This window comes from Parus major, chromosome 5, assembly GCF_001522545.3.
Source record: "Parus major isolate Abel chromosome 5, Parus_major1.1, whole genome shotgun sequence".
Taxonomy (NCBI): domain Eukaryota; kingdom Metazoa; phylum Chordata; class Aves; order Passeriformes; family Paridae; genus Parus; species Parus major.
The window spans coordinates 9859192-9868663 of record NC_031774.1 but is presented as its reverse complement, the minus strand read 5'-3'; positions in this window follow the sequence as shown (position 1 = coordinate 9868663).

Below are 9472 nucleotides of genomic sequence, written 5' to 3'. Positions count from 1 at the left end.
CCATGTAATCATCATTAGGCTGCTGTCCTCTAAACAGTGCTACAATATCAAAACACAAAATACTTGTGTGAGAGAGAACCAAGGACAGCAGAGAGAGAGTTTTGTGCTTTTCCAGGGTGTTTGTTGACTTTAAAGTGATGATAATTGTAGTTCTGTACATGCACTGAAGGAATCCACCAAGGCACAGGAGGTTAGAGTGAAAAAATTCTCATTTTTCCATCCCACACCTGAATTTTGATGAATCACTGGGGATTTAATCCACAGCATCCCTCACTGTTCCCAACACGAACCTTCCTCCCAGCCAGCAGGCGCAGTTTGGCTTGGTGAGAGGTGAAGATGTGTGAGTTCAACCCCTCCAGAAAGCTCTCAAAGCTGCTGAGAGATGGGATTCTCCCAGCTCAGAGCAATCCTCAGAGGATACAACCCTGGCAGGGCAAACCTCCCAGCAGCTGCTGCTCACCCTCCCAGGACAGCAAGGATTTAAGAGCAGGGTGAAGGGTTTGGAGCCAGGAGCAGAACAAACACTGACACCTCTCCCCAAATCATTCTTTGGAGGCTGGGCTTAAGGATACCTTTAATTCCAGCTCTGGCCAGCCAGGTGCTGCTGCTTTTAGCCCTCAAAAAGAGTTCTGGGCTTGCTGGAGTCTGAGATACAGAGTGTGTGCCCTTGTTTCTGATACTTACTTCTAGGATCCAAAGAAACACTGAATATCATATGACATGAAATTCATGGGCATGTTTTCATGGTGATACATGAGAACAAATGTTAAAGTTAAATAGGAAAAGTCTAAGTGTGTAGATTAAAAAGTTTCTTGAGTCACTGGGTGAATGGGCTGAGGTTTAGAGTTTAAAGTAGTTTAGAAAACAGGAGACAGGATGGAGGATTTAGGGTGTTGTCTCTTGTCCTTCTTCTTTCTTCTTCCTGTTCTTCTCCTGGAGGTTTTTGGGTAGCAATGAGTGATTGGATAGAAAATGTCACAGTGCAGCACTCAGGTGTTGGGTCATTGGGTCACTAAGGATAATAATTTAGTTGGCATCTGTTAATTGGGTAAATGGACATATAAAAGACCTTGAAGAAGATCTTTGTTGGCCATTTTACCCTTTTCTATCACAGTGCACTCAGCTCCTTGTACCTTGTAATGCTGATAAGAAAAGAATAAACAACTGAGACTGAACAAGAGAAAACTGCCTCCCTCTCATCAATCTTCAGTTCTAAGGGAAAAAGAACCCAAATCTAAAAGTCCCTAATGAGATGTGGGCTCTCCTTAGGAAAAAAAACACAGATAATCTCCAAGCCCTCTCCCAATTCCAGGTGCAGTCCAAGCTGTCTCAGGCTCTGCCACACATTAAGAGCTTACAGACACCATTAGGCATTTCTATCTCAACACAAATTTCTTTGTGCCTAATGCTTCCCAAGTTAAATTGCCATTCTCTCAGTGGGATTGGGCAGAGCCACTGGAATCTGTGCCTCAAAGAGTAATTTAGCCCTGCCTGCCTTTTCACACTGCTAAATTAAAAAGTTTCGGTCCCTCATCTGTGATTTAACCATGTCCATACCATTTAAAACAAGAGGAATTCTGCACCCCTCCTACATCAGTATTTTTTATGCTGTAATCCCTGCTGATATTTTAGAAATTAATCTCTCCTGGGCTGTTGGAATGTGAAAGAAAAGCACAGTTCTCATCAACTCTCTGTGCAGAAAATATTAACATTATTACCCTCCACACATCCACTTCTCTTTCAAACAAGAGACAGCAAGTGCTTTATCTTGGTACTGCAATATAATTCATACTCCAGTTATTGGATTCAGTTTAATGTAAAATCATTTTAGACTTGGATCCTGAGCTTCAACATGAAGTTGAATTATCATTTTCTTTAGCTAAAGAGTGAAGCATGGCTGCTTTGAAGCAGAAGCCTTTTTCCATCTCAGGTTCTAGAAAAGAAGACATCACTTTCTCCCCTGAAAATGGATTTCCTCACTTAGTTACAAATTGAGGTAAACTGATACATTCTTTATCTTTTTTTTTCTCTTAAATCAAATGCCATCTCTCAAAACTAAAGCATATAGAATCTACATCAAATAACTTTTGTACCCCAAAGAACACGAACAAGGTCTTATGAGTAATGAAATGGCCTAAAGCAGCCAGATAAAGGATGCATGAAAAATTCATTGCTTCCCTCAAATATGTTGCAAATTTTATTTGTCTCTACAGCTCTTTCACAGAGCAAATTTATTCCCCACAGTGATTTTTTTTTCTTTTTTTCCCATCAGAAGTTATCAATTGCATTTTAAGTGCCTCATGTAATGGATATTCCATCATTTTCCATGAGAAGATGCTTCAGAGTTTAACAGCTGAAGATCCAGGAAACACATCCAGCTTAAAATGCTTTTCACTTGGTGCCTGCTTGTATAACCCAGTAATTATCAATTATAATTAATTATCCTTTTCCTGAAATTTAATCCTCAACTGAACTTACATCTGGCCTCAGTCCTGTTAGAGGCTTCAAACAAACCTTAAAAAGGTGACAGGAGATGACAGGCAACATAATTCTTTTCATAGAGAAATATTGTATGAATTATTAATCTGACCCAGAAAAGATCATAATCAAAGCCTGGCAGGGGCCCCTTGAGCACTGTTAGTGCAAAATTCCACCCTCTGAACCCTGAAAGCACAGGGGATTCTTACAGGAGGGAGCAGAGCAATAAAACCAAAGTGTAGGTCACTGGCAGAGAGTTTAAAGGAGTCTTGTAACACCTCCTGTGGTGTTATTTATATATACAAATGTATTTTAAATTATTCCTCTCTTGCCATTTCTCAAATAAAAAAAAAGTTGGGGGCTGATACTTAAAAATTGGCTTTTTCCACTGTGATTCAGAGCTGCAGCCTCAAAATCTGCAGCACACCAGGAGTGCAGCACTCATATGGACACAGCTCTCATTCTCTTGTCCTCGTCACCTTGTCATTAATGGCACCAGGAACCTGCAGAAGACAGGACACATGATCAGATGTGACTGTTTTATCTGGATTATCCATTTACTTGCAGGCTGCCAGCAATGTTTTTGTTGCTTTAGTTGCTCAGGACTGCTCTGTGCAAACTCAAGGACTGATCCTGGAAGCTGCTGCCTGATCCTGATCCAACCATCCCAAAAGTGCCAGGATAGGATCTGATCATGCTGAGAACATGGGTTACAAAATTTTTATTTTATTTTATTTTATTTTATTTTATTTTATTTTATTTTATTTTATTTTATTTTATTTTATTTTATTTTATATTTTATATTTTATATTTTATTTTATTTTGTTTTATTTTATTTTATTTTATTTTATTTTATTTTATATTTTATATTTTATTTTATTTTATTTTATTTTATATTTTATTTTATTTTATATTTTATTTTATTATATATTTTATTTTATTTTATTATATATTTTATTTTATTTTATATTTTATTTTATTTATTTTATTTTATTTTATTTTATTTTATTTTTTATTTTTTATTTTATTTTTTATTTTATTTTTTATTTTATTTTATTTTATTTTTTATTTTTTATTTTATTTCATTTTATTTTATTTTATTTTGTTTTATTTTATTTCATTTTATTTCATTTTATTTTATTTCATTTTATTTCATTTTATTTTATTATTTTATTTCATTTTATTTTATTTCATTTCATTTTAGCTGTCACAAAAAAAAGTTTAGCATCTCATAAGATCGATTTTAGAATTTTAATTATTTTGTGATATTTATTTCTGAGACAGAAGTCTCTACCTGGCAGGCAGAGAAAGCCAGCCTAGATGAGACACCTGAAAATCCTGGCACACAATTCCTGTGAGGACTTCCCTTCCCAGGCCTTCCCCAGCCTCTTTTTCTGATGGCCAGCAGAGTAAAAATCAATTTGCTCTTTCCAAATGATGAAAATTGCCTTTGGAGTTCCAGTCCCAGACACTGATTTCCCAAATGCAAAGCTTGTGAAAGAGTGTTCTGTAGATCTAATTCTCAGAGATTTATTCCCCAGGATCTTTCTGACATAAAGGGAATTTATTTTTAAAGGAATCCACAGCAGATTATGTACAGACACAGCAACAAATGCAAATCAAACATTCAGAGTCATATTCCTGGCAGAGCTTTTGGAATTCTAATGGAACTTTCACTTCTAGCACATTTAGACAGGGACAACAAACACCAAACTAAAAATCATTGCTATTGATTGCAACAGGTTCAATAGTACTTGTAAAGCTGAATACCCCAGCATCCTTATAGCCTCCAAAAAATATTGAGAGGCCATATGAATTCCAGTGATTACATAAAGCATTCTTTAAATTTGGAATCAAAATCATCTGGCCACTTATGCCTGGAGTATCTGATATAAATTCCAATAGAGTACAAGAAGAATTCCAGAGGAATTGGCTGTGTTGGCTTCATTACCTAACCACGAGCACTTTGGGAGGGCACTTTATTATTTCAGAGATGACTTTTCTCAGTCCCACAGGTCTGGCTGACTTCAGCTCCTCCTGCAGCTCTGGTGGAGCTCACACCAGGTCTGGGAGAGGTCTGGGAGCTCTGGCAGCCTCAGACCTCACAGGAGTGAGCTCAACAAAACCTCAGAGCTCTCTGAAGGTGCCCAGGCTCAAATTCCCCAGGGGCCGTCTGTCACACCTCCTAATCACAGCTGCCACCTTCCATCTGATCTCAGGAAAGGCTCTAAAAGCCTCTGGTTTTAGCTTTTCTTCAAATATTCCAAAACCACATTGAACCCCAGACCTCGTTTCCTGCACTCAATTCCAAATTCAATTTCCCTGGGCTTTGCCCAGATGGACACCTGAAGACACAGAGCTGTTCCCAAGCTTCTTCATCCACAGCCTTTGGGAGAAAAAAGTCTCACATTCTCTCACTATCACTTTCAGTGATCAGCTAATTGATTTTTTAGGAGCAGCTCTCCTAATAGCAATCTGCTCCCAATCTCTCCAGGGCCACCTGAGAAAGCCAGCGTGCTGGACAGCCCCATCCTTTAATTACCTGTTTTCTGCAACACAGAAAGCTCAGGCAGAGACAACCCCACTGCTCTCTTTCCTCTGGCCACCCCCAAAAACAAAACCCTGATCAGTTTTTGAGTGTTTCAGCACCAGAGCTGCCCTTACATCCCTTCCCCCAGAACACCACAAGAGTTTGCCAGCGATGCCAAGCTCCACACTGGTCACATTTTGAGGAGGTTCCTGCTAAGCCACCGTGAACTTCTCAGTAATTGACATAAAATCTGCCAGCCAGCACCTTCTCCTTGTGAAAAACACGACAACAAACCCATCTCAGGGCCAGGGGTGCAGGTGAGTGCTGTGGAAATCAGCTGGAAAAGCAGCTTGGAGGTAAAAAACCCATGGAAAGGAGCTCGTTACCTCCCAGTTTTCATTTCTCTCAACATTCCTTGTTTCTTTCCCCATTTTCTCAGACAGCAGCACAGCTGTGCAGGGAAAAGCAAGGAATTAACAGGTCTGAAAATGAAGTTTCTGAAAATTCTGGATCATGGTGCAGAGTTGCAGAAGATTATTCTGTGATATCTCCATCTTCAGCAAAAACTCATGGCTGAGAAGACATTTACTGCTCATCACTGAGACAGAATATAAAGAATGGGGTAAATCATTGTGGCCACTAAATTGGTATGAAATAAACATTTCTAGCAGATTTTTGGTGAACAAAAGCCAGCCAGGATAAAAAAAAAAAAAATGCTAAATAATCTCTGAGTTATCAATAGTTTATGAAAATAATCAGGTTATTTAATTATGTTCTATTGCTTTCAGCTGATGAATTTTTAAATGGGAAATCTTTTCTCGTGTCCCTGCCACAAATGCAGCTACTCTCTGGTGCCCAGAGGCAGATTTTCTCCAAGGATGTACACAGGCAGAGTCTAACTCACACAGGCACATCCTCATTGGTTTTTCCACAAAACCCCTCAATTTTGGCCTCTTTCCTCTGTTGCTCTCATTAAAAGCAGAATGCAGCCTCCAACCGTTTCAATTTTCCCCTTTATGGCAAAGATGAGTTTCCATGTGTACTCTCCAATTCCTTCACAGATCATCTTTGGTATTAAAGTGAGTTAAAGCAAACTCTTCAGTCTGAGCTGAGCAGTTGGGGTTGGGTTTGATGCTGAAAAACAAGGCACAGAAAGAAGCTTTATGGACATATGAACACTGCAAGCTCTGATGGAGCTGCCAAGAGTTTGAGAGATGAAACTGCTCATCTGTAATTTTTATGCAACCTCTCTGAGCACACCTTGGCCTTCAAGCTATATTCATTTTGTGCCCCAAAATCTGTGAATTTCCAACTCAAATATTTGGTCAGACTCTGTTTTCACAGCCCCTCTGAAATCCCTGGGACTTTCTGTGCCAGGATTTCTACAGCTAGCAGCCTTTCTGTTGCTTAACTTGCATAAACTTCCCTGTCTTGTTTTATAATATACACTTAAAAGACCCAAAAAAATCCCCAATAATTTATAACAGCATTGAGAACAGCTAGAACAGAAAAATACTCACAACATTGCTGTTCTCACTGATGAACAGAACTTAAGACATTTATTCCTGCCTCTGAGAAGAAAGTTGTTAAGAACATCTCTAATTTTTTTAAATTTACATGGATTTCAATTGATTTTATTTCTGATTCTTAGTGCACTTCTTCCTTTTGGGGTTTTTTTGTGGCAAAAGTGAATGAACACTGGTGGAATCCAGTGGTGATGGAAGGAATATTAACTGCAGCTGACACTAGAAACAGTACAGGAAAGCAAAGGCAGTGGCTGAATTATGCCAGATGAAAAAACACAGTGCTTTGGTAATATATCTCAAGATATGTGCCATATATACATATATATATATGTATATATGTGTGGTAGCAGTTTATTTATCTCACTGTGTTTTAATTTTCACATTTACATGGTTCAATCTCCCAGTTCAAGTTCAGCAGTTTGATCAGGCACTTGAAATTCTGTGTTGGCAAGAGGTGGGAAAAGTTTTTCCAGATGGTTTAGAAAGCTTCTCTGCAGGGACCAGATGTGCCAGGTTGTACCAAATAATCAAACACAGAACCATCTCCCACTGCAGGAATTCTCTTTATGTGGTGCTTCCCTTCAAAATGAGAACAGTCACACCTTTCCTCATAAAAAAAAATTATCCAATTTAACACACAGAACCTGCTCAGCAACTACCAAATTATTCTGGGACTTGTTACTGAAATTAAAAAAAAATATCAAGGCACTGCTGAACCTCGTGATGGTAGTGATGAATCTTTCCAGAGTTAAAAGTAGAGAAAGAGCCAATGGAAAGAAGAATAAGGAGGGAAATGAAGGATGCTCAGTGCTTGCTGACTTGTGTTTTAAACAGTACAAAATGATTTGACTCCAACACAGCACTAACACCAGTGCAGTCTTAAGGGGCACAAATACAGATAATTATATAAATTTGTAATTGCCTTAAATTGAAAGGAGGAAAAAAAAACAAAACCTTGATGCAGGAAGGAATTATAACTTGATTTATCAGGATTAATTTAAATAAAAGTAGGAGTAGAGTTTAATGCTGCTGTGGAGTAGCTCACAGAAAAATCAGTGCCTAAAGAGGCTGTGGAGTTTATGTGGGAGGGGAATCAGGGAAGTCACTTGCAGACTTGCAGAAGATTGCTGCCCTTCAAAATAAAGATCTCAAATTGCACTTCAGCTGCAGCAGCCTCGTGGTCCCAGGAGCTCTGTGGGATGCTGGAAGCACACGAGGACAGATGCTCAGAGCATCCCCATCTCTGTGGCTTTTTAGAGGATCTCCTGAAAGAGTTGAGGTCATTCATCCTGCCTGCACCTCTGCTGATCCAACAGCCACCAAGTTTTTACTGGTTCTGCCCTGAAAAAATGTCAAATTCCCACCAAATTCCTCCCAGTCATTTTTAATGACTTTAATTTTTTAATGATGTGATTTTTAATGATGACACAAATTTCACCACTGCAAAACAGGCCTTATTACAATGACTCAGTTCAAAACCCCCAAAAAACAAAAATACATTTATTTTTCATCTAAAAGTATTTTGAGCTGTTTTGATGGTGGGTTATTTTGCAAGGACTACAATAAATATATGATAATTACAGATATCTGTAAAAATGCTGCAAGTCCTGCCCACCAGCACTGGGCACAGCTTTTTCCAGCAGAAATCAAATGCAAAAAGAAATCTCTGTATTTGAGTCAATGGGAAATCTGAAATCTCAGCCCAGAGCAGGCAACCAGAAATTAGTTTTGGGTCATCAGCTTATTTAAAAATGCAGAAGGTTCCAATTATTTAATGCTTTACATTGATTTAAAAAAAAAAAAAAAATCAGTGGGAATCCCTTGCACAAAATTCCAGCTTTATCCAGGAGAGAGTGAAGTGCAAATGCCTGACAGTATTTCACAAAGGATTTGTCAAAAAAAAGGGAAAAGCTTTCCCTTTGCTCCAAACAAACCTTTTCTCAAAAGCTGCCAACATGTTCTAATGAAAACAAAATAGAATTTCAAGCACTGCTGTGACAGGACCATAACTCAAGATGATACAGATAAATTGGATAAATCATATGAAATTAGGGATATGACATTCTGTGAAGATAATAAGTGGTTGTGGAGCTGTTAACACTTTGTGCTCCAAAGCTGAGCTAAAATCTCACTCTGCTGAGAATTCCTGTCTCAATATATCTTCATTTTACTTGTGAAAAATCAAGACAGAAATATTTTGCTACTCGATTAGATCATTAAAATTCGATTAGATCATTAAAATAAAAGTGCTTCCCAGCTAGAACTGGTATTATGGAGGGTCAATTGATTTTGCCTTTACAATTTGCATGTTTTAGGCTTATTTATTGTTTATTTCTGCAACAAGCAGTAGTTGGATGAAGCAAGTCACAGACTGCCTAATTTATTTCTCTTCTTTTCCCCAAAAAAAGCACAAGGCATGGCCTGAGCTGGTTCCCACTCTGCCTAAATATTTGGATTTTTCATCTGTGTTCACTGGTGTCAACCCACAACTCTCTTGCCTTTTCTCAACAATGTGAAGACCCAATGGAAACCCAGAAACACTTTTATTGTGTTAAACGAGATGCACCATGTAATTCATGGTAATCAAATGCAAAACCAGGTAAAAATTCATCATTTACTCAGCAGTATCTGAAGGGTTTCAGCACTGGTGAGACACAGTGAGAGGAACAGACTGAAAGCTTCAGCACATACCAATTTTTCCATTGTGACAAAGGCTTTTTCTGCACCTGATGATGATTCCACATGATATAAAGTCCTTTTCATTTCCCCCATTTAAGTCTCTTTTATTCAACACTACAGAAGGAATTCTTTTCTGCTTGGTTTTCCATCAGCCTGAGGGGTTTTGGAGGATCATAACTACTGAGATTATTAATCAGACAATGCTATTTACAGACACAAAGACTGAGCTGCTCCACTGCTGCAGCACAATTACTGGAAA